The sequence below is a fragment of the Apodemus sylvaticus genome, chromosome 1 (genome assembly GCF_947179515.1).
Source record: "Apodemus sylvaticus chromosome 1, mApoSyl1.1, whole genome shotgun sequence".
Classification (NCBI taxonomy): domain Eukaryota; kingdom Metazoa; phylum Chordata; class Mammalia; order Rodentia; family Muridae; genus Apodemus; species Apodemus sylvaticus.
This window is the reverse complement of record NC_067472.1, coordinates 161,694,797-161,707,569: the sequence shown is the minus strand read 5'-3', so window position 1 is coordinate 161,707,569 and position 12,773 is coordinate 161,694,797. Positions and strand designations below refer to the sequence as shown.

Sequence of the window (12,773 nt, the reverse complement as noted above, 5' to 3'; positions counted from 1 at the left end):
GCTTGATATTGTTGTTCTTCCTATGAGCTTTCTTATTGCACACTAACTGCTCAGGATCTAGGTTTATTTCAGTCATCAAACACTAAATTCAAATAAAATTCAATCTTACTTAAAAGACATTATAAAGTAACAATTCTGGATGGCACATGCCTCATATGATCCATTTGAAAGCATAGAGAATTATATTGTTTTGTGTGTCACTGTTTCAAGAGACAAAACAAATTAGAGCAGCAAAAACAACAGCTAAAAGTTTTTAAAATGCATAAAGCTTGTGAAGTCTCAAATAAAACCTTAATTTCCTGTATAAATGAAGTTATTTCCTGTATACCACTTTTGCAAACTGGTCTTTTTTCCTTTCATCAGACCTAGATGGTCAATGAGCCCTAGAGAAGGATCAAGATGACTTGTGATTTCTCTCATGAGACAGAGAGGTTTCTCTTCTCCTATTTCTAGAAAATGATTTGCTCTGGATTTGAGGGATGCTTCCTTTTGGGAATCTGTGGCGAGGTGGAGGACTCCTCCTGAGGTAATCATTTGGAGGACGAAAGCACCATGAGAGAGGCAGGCCCCTATTTCAACTTCTTTTTTCGCCATTTGACAGTTCCACTCTTTTTTTTTTTTAATTTTTTTTATTCGATATAATTTATTTACATTTCAAATGATTTCCCCTTTTCTAGCCCCCCCCCACTCCCCGAAAGTCCCGTAAGCCCCCTTCTCTTCCCCTGTCCTCCCTCCCACCCCTTCCCACTTCCCCGTTCTGGTTTTGCCGAATACGGCAGCCACATAATGTTCTTCCATCTAACCTGTAGACAGCATCGGCAGCATCTTGTGGATCCTCAAACTCAACGAAAGCAAAGCCAAGAACATTTCAAGCAGCCCACACACTGTGGAGTGATCCATAACAGCCAAAAGCCCATTCTAATCCAGTCTTGTTCCCATTGTTTCCAAGATTATCTACATAAACCTTACAGTCCAAGGAACAGGAATCCTGATGCATTTTGATATCCTGAGTTCAAAAGGCCCAAGCTCAAATCCTAAGGCTCTGGACAGGCCCACCTGCTCTCCTCTAGCTCTGTTCCCACAGATGCTCTCCCTCCGGCAATTTGTTGTTATCATGTATAAAGTATGTGTATATGTATGGTCTGTGTGGAAATATGTGCATTTGAGTGCAGTGCGCATAGAGTTCAAAGACGGGCATCAGATTCCAGTGGATCTGCATGATGTGGACACTAGGCATAAAAGAAGAATCAGCCCTGAATCATGAAGCCCTCTCTCCAGCCGAGGGCTGCCCCTTTCAGTGCTGAATTTAGACATGTAAGTGATACTAAGGCATGTGAGAGCTATGATTCACAGAGTTCAAGGGTGCCCTGGATTTTATTTCTCCAGGAAATGTGAGTGAGCCTTTGATGTCGGAAAGGAAATATTTTGCAAGCTATCATCTTTTTACTTGAAGTTAGATTAACTTTACAAATTCATTCCCTTGACCTAAATATTTCAAAATTTCTGTGCATTTTTCCTATTCATGCTGACTCAATGGGTTTCATTAAATGAACAAGTCTGTTTGAATCCAGATAAAAATCTATTATATCCCTTTAGTGCAAATTCACATTTCATTCGAGTTCTGGAGATGATTAGATTTTTTTAAAAAAAATCTATTCCAGTTTTTTCGAGAAGTTGAAAAAAATGAAGAAGCCCAACATTCTTGAATCAGAAATTAAAATGAAATGCTTAGTGGATTGTACAACCCTTCCATAGACATTTATAAACCAGAAATACATCCATTTTGTCATGTAATGAATAAACACTAGCTTGGTAATGTTTTATAATTGTTTAAAAACACTAGTTGTTACAGGAAATACCAGAGCAATTGTACCACAATCCTCCTCTTTAAATATTGTTTGAAATCTGTATGCTATTGTTACATAATAAGTAGAAGATTGTTTTCATTCTAGAATGACTATAAAGAAGAAATTAAATGCTTCAAATAAGTGCACGGAAGATATTGTTTCTATTTCTCTTCATCACTCACAATACTTTCAATATTAGACAATGAGCCCATGAGAGAAGTTACCAGTCTGAGTATTCAGCTTCACTGCACACTGTTCACTCAGATGCTGTGTCCATGCTGAGGCATTGGCTGTCATCAGTGAGAGGACACTCAGAGGTAATGGCTCCAAACTAAGGCATTTTGTTGTTCTTGTCAAATACTAATCTAGTTTTCCTTAGGCACATACTCTCAGACTGTTATAACCATCTGACAGGGTACAGCATGATAGTATTATGATGATAGGAGTTGGATATTATTTATATATAAGGAAGTAGAGATTTAAATAAGAATCTCAGAACATCAGAAGTGAGAAGGACCTGTCTACAAGCTTCCCTTTTATGCCTTATCGTCCAGGCCACACTGGCAATGCTCCTGTCTCACATGGATCTGCTTCTTTTGTGTTAAATTTAGTTTTCGTATTGCTTCTGCTTTTTTCCCTTTGTAAAAATTTTATGGGATATTTTTCTTATTTATATTTCAATATCCCATAAAATTTCCAGTTCCCTCACACATATCTGCAAACTCCCCCCATCCCATTCCCCCCACCTGCTTCTATGAGGGTGTTCCCCCACCTACCCATCAACCCACTCCATCCTCCCTGCACTCAAATTCCCCTACAGTGGGTCATTAAGTCTTCACAGGACCAATTGATGCCCAACAAGGCCATCTTCTGCTACATATGAGGATGGAGCCATGGGTCCCTCCATTTGTATGCCTTGCTTGGTGGTTTAGTCCCTGGGGTCTCTGTAGTGTTTTATTGGTTGATATTGTTGGTCTTTCTATGGGGTTGCAAACCACTTCAGTTCCTTCAGACCTTTACCTAACACCTTCATTGGGGACCCCATTGGAGACCCAGTGCTCAGTCCAACAGTTGGCTGTGAGCATCTGCTTCTATTTTTGTCAGGCTCTGGCAGAGCCTCTTATGAGGCAGCTATAGCAGGCTCCTGTCAGAATGCTCTTCTTGGCAACCACAATAGTGTCTGGGTTTGGTGACTCTATATGGGATGTATCCCTAGGTGGGGCAGTCTCTAAATCACATTTACTTCAGTCTCTGCTGCACACTTTGTCTTCGTATTTACTCCCATGAGTATTCTGTTCCCCTTTCTAAGAAAGACCAAAACACCCCCACTTTGGTTTTCATTTTTCTTGAGCTTCATGTGGTCTGTGAATTATATCTCGGGTATTCCTATCATTTGGGCTAATATCCACTTATCAGTTAGTGCATATCCTGTGTGTGTGTGTGTGTGTTCTTTTGTGATTGGCTTACCTCATCACTCAGGATGATATTTTCTAGTTTCATATATTTGCCTAAGAATTTCATGTGTTCATTGATTTTAGTAGCTGAGAAATACTCCATTGTGTAAATGTACAGCATTTTGTGTATCCAATCCTCTGTTGAAGGACATTTGGGTTCTGTCAAGCTTTAAAGATTTTTGGGTTTTCTTGCCTTATTTACCATCTTTAGAAAAGTGCATTTATCCCATAGGAATTTTTTGCTGTAGGAAGAAGAAGGTGTGTTTACTAGTAGTATGGCACAAGGGCAACCCATACCCTAGGGACCACAGTCTTACTGTGACTTTCATGGGTTTTCTCCAGTACTTTAAAGTGCTCTTATGGGAAACACATTTTCAAAGATTCTCAAATGGAGAATAGAAATATCTGAGTTTTAGAAAAGTCATTCTGAATGTATATTTGTTTAATAAATAAAGGGAATTATCTGGAGATGAAAGAAAAAGGAAATTAATAAATTACAGTATATTAATCAAGTGTGATTATTAACATCTTGTAACCAATCATGATTTTTAACATGCATGGTCTGGAAAATGACAGTTTGCTTCCAATGTGTATTCATTTTAATACATCATAAAATAGTTTCTAATATTTCAGGGACACAAATATCACAAAGTTACAAAGAAGATAAATGGAATAAATTGAACTTAAGGGATATTATTTATGCAAGACAAGAAAAATGATTTTAAATGTTTTTTTCCTCTAGAATGTCAATAGTAGAAGTGAGATAAACCATTTTTTTTATTTCTATCCACATCTCTGACTAGAAAAAACACTAACGTCTTTGATGTGCAAAATTAATCTTCCCAAAATGTATGCTCAGAAAACAAATGTGGATGTGGTATAGAATCTGACCTTGGGGCAGTCTCTAAATCACATTTACTTCAGTCTCTGCTGCACACTTTGTCTTCATATTTACTCCCATGAGTATTCTGTTCCCCTTTCTAAGAAAGACCAAAGCATCCACACTTTGGTTTTCGTTTTTCTTGAGCTTCTGTGGTATAGAATCAAGTTGAGAAAATTTTATATGAATGTTTCCCACAGATGGACTTGGGTCTTAGTCATATTTTCTTCTTGTGCATTTCTAACTGCCTACAGATAAGATACATTCTCTGGGAAGACTATATTCCTCTACTTTTGTTACAGTCTAGCATGAAAATAAAGTTATTTATTATAAGTATGAAAATTCTCAGCCATTTAATGTATTTCATAGCATGCCCATTATCCTAAATTCATCAGCAAAAGCCTTGTTCAATCTTTATATTACAAACATCGGGGCAGAAGGATAAAAACCTGAAAGCACTCACCAACACCCTGCTACCAAGCATACACATATAATCTGACAGTTTCAAGTTTTTATAGAAATTGTAGCAGGAAGGTTTCATTATGTTGATCATTAACTGAGGCATCTGCATGAGTAGACATTTGATATCTGCTCTTTTGTCTCTCATTTTGCTCCATTATCATAAGTAGTACTTGCTGCAAGGATCATCAGTAAATAAAGACAGGTTCTCCTGGCTCATAAGTACAGATGGTAATCCAGGAAGGGCAACAAAGAATATAGAAAATTAAAAAAAAAATTAACAAATATCCTGCAGATTTACAAAACATTGCAAACTATATTCTGCAGTACAATTTAACATTTGTATTCTTTTTAATAAAAGAAAATTGGATAAAAAAAGAAAAAAGTTAAGCTATATGTGGGGAAGAAGAAAATAACTCTGGTAATACACATATATTATCAGTGTGCATTAAGTAGTAAAGCCTGAGAACAGAAGTGGCATGTATAAAAAAAACCAATTAGGGCGGCGGCGGCAGCAGCGGCAGCAGTGGCTGCTCCAGCTGAAGGGCCATCAGCAGTGGAACCAAGGCGTCACAGGGACCAGTTAGGCCCTGCGCCCACGACCACTGACCTTCGCTGACCAGCCGGACAGCAAGCAGCTGCAGTTGTGCGGCGCCTCTCCTGCACGGAGGCCACTTCAGAACTCGGCCTCCCACCAGTCAGGAGAGGAGGATCCATCTTGGTTCCGTACTCCAGGAATCGGACAGACTGAGGTACACAAACATAATCCGAGGCCAACACCGCGGTGGTCTGAGCTCGACGGGCGTTGGCCTGCACCCAGGCCCTGGGCGGGTCGGGGGGCCATCGGGGTGCCAACCCAACCAGGAGGTTTTTTGCCCAGGCCTGCGAGCGCGCCGCCGCCATTTTGCCTGCAGGACGACAGAGAGCTCAGGCGGGCAGACCTGTAACAGGCATAGCCTAAGGCTAACAAAGCGGGGGTCCAGGCCCCAAAAGGCACAGGACTGACCCCAAGAACTGGGCGGCTTGGTGGGCCATCTGTGAGTCAACCCGCCCAGGTGATTGTTAGCAAAGCAGACTCTCCCGGCGCTTTCAGGGAGCGCGGGCGCACACGCCCGCCATCCTAGTCACCTGGCAAACCCAATTAACAGTCAAAGCCGTAGGGGAACTTTGCTCGGACCTTGGCCTCCCAGGCTTTTGCCTGGACTCAGGGACTGGGCGGCCAGGCTAACCTTGTGTGCGATAGCCCGGTTGGCAGATCGGCTGCCCAGCTGAGTGAGCGGAACTCAGGGGAGGTCACAGTAGCATACACCTTCGGCACTCCCTGGGAGTGCACACGGGCTCCATCTGCTCCACAGACACAATCTGGGGCAAGGCCTCAGGCAGAAGCCCTTAGCTCTACTCTCTCCGCTTCCAGATCCAGATCAGTCTGGGCGGCAGCATTACATCTCCAAGTCCTGCAAGTGGCTAGCTGGGCTTCCGGGCGGCCAGCTGGGAGAAGTCAGTGTGCTCCAGTGAATCCAGCGGGCCCCAGCGGGAGCCTTCGGGTGCCTGCTTTGGGATCTGAACAGCCTGGGCAGCAGCACACTGTCTACAAGCAGTGCAGGAGGTAAGCTGTGCACCAGAGGCCAACTGGGAAGGGGCAGCTTGCACTGGTGAGTCCAGCACTGACAAGATAAACTAACACCAGTGAGATCTAGATGGCAAAAGGCAAACGCAGGAACGTCACTAACAGAAATCAAGGCAATATGGCAACATCTGAACCCAATTCTCCTCTACCAACATGTCCTGGATACCCCATCACACCAGTAAAACAAGATTTGGATTTAAAATCACTGGTCATGATGCTGGTACAGGAACACATGAAGGTCATACATAAAGAAATTCAGGAGACAATGGATCAAAAGGTAGAAGCCCTTGCAAGGGAAACACAAAAATCATTGAAAGAAATCCAGGAGAATACAAAAGACAACAAGGAGGAAATGCAAAAAACACTTAAAGAAATACAGGAGAACTTTGCTCAACAGGCTGAGGTCATGAAAGACGAAACACAAAAATCTCTTAAAGAAATACAGGAGAACTTTGGTCAACAGGCTGAGCTCATGAAAGAGAAAACACAAAAATCTCTTAAAGAATTACAGGAAAACACAAACATGCAAGTGAAGGAGCTAAGCAAAACCATCCAGGATCTAAAATCAGAAGTAGAAACAACTAAGAAAACTCAAAGGGAGACAACTTTGGAGATAGAAAGCCTTGGGAAGAAATCAGGGGACAGAGATACAAATATCAACAACAGAATACAAGAGATAGAAGAAAGAATCTCAGATGCTGAAGATTCCATAGAAACCATGGACTCAACAGTTAAAGAAAATGCAAAATGCAAAAAGCTTGTAACCCAAAATATCCAGGAAATCCAGGACACAATGAGAAGACCAAACCTAAGGATTATAGGCATAGATGAGAGTGAAGATTTACAACTTAAAGGGCCAGCAAATATCTTCAATAAAATTATGGAAGAAAACTTCCCTAACCTAAAGAGAGAGATGCCCATGAATATACAAGAAGCCTACAGAACTCCAAACAGACTGGACCAGAACAGAAATACTTCCTGTCACATAATAATCAAAACACCAAATGTTCTAAACAAAGAAAGAATACTAAAGGCAGTAAGAGAAAAAGGCCAAGTAACATATAAAGGAAGACCTATCAGAATCACAGCAGACTTTTCACCTGAGACTATGAAGGCTAGAAGGTCCTGGGCAGATCTCATGCAGACTCTAAGAGAACACAAATGCCAACCAAAACTACTATATCCAGCAAAACTCTCAATCACCATAGATGGAGAAACTAAGATATTTCATGACAAAACCAAGTTTACCCAATATCTATCCACAAACCCGGCCCTAAAAAGGATAATAGGAGGACAACACCAATACAAGGAGGGAAACTTCACCCTGGAAAAAGCAAGATAGTAACCTTTCATCAAACCCAAAAGAAGTTAAGCATTCAAATTTAAAAAATAACGTCAAAAATGATAGGAAGTAACAATCACTATTCCTTAATATCTCTTAACATCAATGGACTTAATGCCCCAATAAAAAGACACAGACTAACTGAATGGATACGTAAACAGGACCCTACATTTTGCTGCTTACAGGAAACACACCTCAGGGTCAAAGACAAACACTACCTTAGAGTAAAAGGCTGGAAGACAATTTTACAAGCAAATGGTCTCAGGAAACAAGCTGGAGTAGCCATTTTAATATCAGATAAAATTGACTTTCAACCCAAAGTCATCAAAAGAGACCCTGAGGGACACTTCTTGCTGGTCAAAGGAAAAATACAAAAAGAAGAACTGACAATCCTGAACATCTATGCCCCAAATGTAAGGGCACCCTCTTTTGTAAAAGAAACTTTATTAAAACTAAAAGCACACATTGCACCTAACACAATAATTGTGGGTGACTTCAACACTGCACTTTCCTCAATGGACCGATCAGGAAAACAGAAACTAAACAGGGACACAATGAAACTAATTGAAGCTTTGGACCAATTAGATTTAACAGATATATATAGAACATTCTATCCTAAAACAAAAGAATATACCTTTTTCTCAGCACCTCATGGTACCTTCTCCAAAATCGACCATATAATTGGTCACAAGACAGACCTCAACAAATATAAGAAGATAGAACTAATCCCATGCCTCCTATCTGATCACTATGGAGTAAAAGTGGTCTTCAATAGCAACAGAAACAACAGAAAACCCACATACACGTGGAAACTGAACAATACTCTACTCAATGATACCTTGGTCAAGGAAGAAATAAAGAAAGAAATTAAAGACTTTCTAGAACACAATGAAAATGAAAACACAACATACCCAAATCTATGGGACACATTGAAAGCAGTGCTAAGAGGAAAACTCATAGCCCTGAGTGCCTCCAAAAAGAAAATGGAGAGAGCATACATTACCAGCTTAATGACACACCTGAAAGCCCTGGAACAAAAAGAAGCTATTTCGCCCAGGAGGAGTAGAAGGCAGGAAATCATCAAACTCAGGGCCGAAATCAATCAAGTAGAAACAAAGAGAACCATACAAAAAATCAACAATACCAGGAGCTGGTTCTTTGAGAAAATCAACAAGATAGATAAACCCTTAGCCAGAATGACCAAAGGGCACAGAGAAAGTATCCAAATTAACAAACTTAGAAATGAAAAGGGAGATATAACAACGGAAACTGAGGAAATCCAAAAAATCATCAGATCCTACTACAAGAGCCTATACTCAACACAACTGGAGAATCTGGAGGAAATGGACAATTTCCTTGACAGATACCAAATACCAAAATTAAATCAGGACCAACTAGACCATCTAAACAGTCCCATAATGCCTAAAGAAATAGAAGGAGTCATAGAAAGTCTTCCAACCAAAAAAAGCACAGGACCAGATGGCTTCAGTGCAGAATTCTACCAGACCTTCAAAGAAGAGTTAACACCAATACTCTTCAAACTATTCCACAAAATAGAAACAGAAGGAACACTACCCAATTCCTTCTACGAAGCCACAATTACGCTGATACCAAAGCCACACAAAGATCCAACAAAGAAAGAGAACTTCAGACCAATTTCCCTTATGAACATCGATGCAAAAATACTCAATAAAATTCTTGCCAACCGAATCCAAGAACACATCAAAATGATCATCCACCATGATCAAGTAGGCTTTATCCCAGGAATGCAGGGTTGGTTCAATATACGGAAATCCATCAATACAATCCACTACATAAACAAACTCAAAGAACAAAACCACATGGTCATTTCATTGGATGCTGAAAAAGCATTTGACAAAATTCAGCATCCCTTCATGCTTAAAGTCTTGGAGAGAACAGGAATTCAAGGCCCATACCTAAACATAGTAAAAGCAATATACAGCAAACCGGTAGCCAGCATCAAACTAAATGGAGAGAAACTTGAAGCAATCCCACTGAAATCAGGGACCAGACAAGGCTGCCCCCTTTCTCCTTATCTTTTCAATATTGTACTAGAGGTACTAGCTCGGGCAATTCGACAACATAAGGAGGTCAAAGGGATACAAATTGGAAAGGAAGAAGTCAAACTATCATTATTTGCAGACGACATGATCGTCTACCTAAGTGACCCAAAGAACTCCACTAGAGAGCTCCTACAGCTGATAAACAACTTCAGCAAAGTGGCAGGTTATAAAGTCAACTCAAGCAAATCAGTGGCCTTCCTATACTCAAAGGATAAGCAGGCTGAGAAAGAAATTAGGGAAATGACCCCCTTCACAATAGCCACAAACAGTATAAAGTATCTTGGGGTGACTCTTACCAAACATGTGAAAGATCTGTATGACAAGAACTTCAAGACTCTGAAGAAGGAAATGGAAGAAGACCTCAAAAAATGGGAAAACCTCCCATGCTCATGGATCGGCAGAATCAATATAGTTAAAATGGCCATTTTGCCTAAAGCACTATACAGATTCAATGCAATACCCATCAAAATCCCAACTCAATTCTTCACAGAGCTAGAAAGAGCAATTATCAAATTCATCTGGAACAACAAAAAACCCAGGATAGCTAAAACTATTCTCAGCAACAAAAGGAAATCTGGGGGAATCAGTATCCCTGACCTCAAGCAATACTACAGAGCAATAGTGTTAAAAACTGCATGGTATTGGTACAGTGACAGACAGGAGGATCAATGGAACAGGATTGAAGATCCAGAAATGAACCCACACACCTATGGCCACTTGATCCTCGACAAAGAGGCTGAAAACATCCAATGGAAAAAAGATAGCCTTTTCAACAAATGGTGCTGGTTCAACTGGAGGTCAGCATGCAGAAGAATGCGAATTGATCCATCCTTGTCTCCTTGTACTAAGCTCAAATCCAAATGGATCAAGGACCTCCACATAAAGCCAGACACTCTGAAGCTAATAGAAAAAAAACTGGGGAAGACCCTTGAGGACATCGGTACAGGGAGAAAGTTTCTGAACAGAACACCAATAGCGTATGCTCTAAGAGCAAGAATTGACAAATGGGACCTCATAAAATTACAAAGTTTCTGTAAGGCAAAGGACACCATCAAGAGGACAAATCGGCTACCAACAAATTGGGAAAAGATCTTCACCAATCCTACATCAGATAGAGGGCTAATATCCAATATATATAAAGAACTCAAGAAGTTAGACTCCAGAAAACCAAACAACCCTATTAAAAAATGGGGTACAGAGTTAAACAAAGAATTCTCACCTGAAGAACTTCGGATGGCGGAGAAGCATCTTAAAAAATGCTCAACTTCATTAGTCATTAGGGAAATGCAAATCAAAACAACCCTAAGATTTCATCTTACACCAGTCAGAATGGCTAAGATTAAAAATTCAGGAGACAGCAGGTGTTGGAGAGGGTGTGGAGAAAGAGGAACACTCCTCCACTGCTGGTGGGGTTGCAAATTGGTACAACCACTCTGGAAATCAGTCTGGCGGTTCCTCCGAAAACTGGGCACATTACTTCCAGAAGATCCTGCTATACCACTCCTGGGCATATACCCAGAAGACTCCCCACCATGTAATAAGGATACATGTTCTACTATGTTCATAGCAGCCCTATTTGTAATTGCCAGATGCTGGAAAGAACCCAGGTATCCCTCAACAGAAGAGTGGAAGCAAAAAATGTGGTATATCTACACAATGGAGTACTATTCAGCCATTAGAAACAATGAATTCATGAAATTCTTAGGCAAATGGATGGAGCTAGAGAATATCATACTAAGTGAGGTAACCCAGACTCAAAAGGTGAATCATGGTATGCACTCACTAATAAGTGGATATTAACCTAGAAAACTGGAATACCCAAAACATAATCCACACATCAAATGAGGTACAAGAAGAAAGGAGGAGTGGCCCCTGGTTCTGGAAAGACTCAGTGAAACAGTATTCAGCAAAACCAGAACGGGGAAGTGGGAAGGGGTGGGTGGGAGGACAGGGGAAGAGAAGGGGGCTTGCGGGACTTTCGGGGAGTGGGGGGGCTAGAAAAGGGGAAATCATTTGAAATGTAAATAAATTATATCGAATAATAAAAAAAAAAAAACCAATTAAAGACAAATAGGAGTTAGTTTCTATACCACAGTGAAAATGATTAAAATAGTTACATATGTTGCCAAGAGAACCAGAGAGCTGTTAATTACTCTGTTGAAAGGCTGTGTGTTCATTAAAGAAAGGGCAGTGCAAAATTTCATAGCTAATTTGGAATTGCCAATTATATTTGTAATAGACTCCGTTCTAGATTATTTTGTGCCTTCATGTTTACTAAAGTAAAAGAGATAAATCACATCTTGAACATTAAGCAAAAGTACATTTAATTTATTCTAGTTCATCACTGATATTATTTCAATCTGGATATCTTTAAAACACTAAAATAAATATGCAAATTTTAAATGAGGAAATTCTTGCAGACTTCTTTAAGTCCCATAAGCCCTCTTGCATCCACCCATTCCCCAATCAACCCCTCCAACTTCTCTTTCTTGGCAATCTCCTACAATGCTGCATCAAGCCTTTCCAGGACCAGGGTTCTCTCCTTCCTTCTCCTTGGGAAAGATTTGATATGTGAATTGTGTCTTGAGTATTCAGAACTTCTGGGCTAATATTTACTTATCAGTGACTTCATTCCATGTGTGTTCTTTTGTGAATGAGTTACCTCACTTACTATGATATTTTCCACTTTCAACCATTTTCCTAAGAATTTCATGAATTTATTGTTTTTAATTGCTGAGTGGTATTCCATTGTGTAAATAAACCACATTTTCTATATCCATTGCTCCAGTGAGGGACATCTGGGTTCTTTGCCACTTCTGGCTGTTATAAATAAGGCTGCTATCAACATATTGGAGCATGTATCCTTATTGCATACTGGGAAATCCTATGGGTATATACCTATGAGTGGTACAGCAGGGTCCTCCAGAAGGTCATGGTCAGTTTTCTGAGGAACCACTAGACTGATTTCCAGAGTGGTTGTACCATCTTAAAGTCCCACCAGTAGTGGAGGAGTGTTTCTCGTTCTCCATGTCCTTGCCAACACCTGCTGTCTCCTGAGTTTTTAATCTTAGCCATTCTGA

The 12,773-nt window shown here is 40.3% G+C and overlaps 1 pseudogene; it reads right to left on the bottom strand.

The window, feature by feature from the left end:
- Positions 1–313: 313 nt before the first annotated feature.
- Positions 314–997, bottom strand: LOC127689626 (serine/arginine-rich splicing factor 3-like; annotated as a pseudogene).
- Positions 998–12,773: the final 11,776 nt, after the last annotated feature.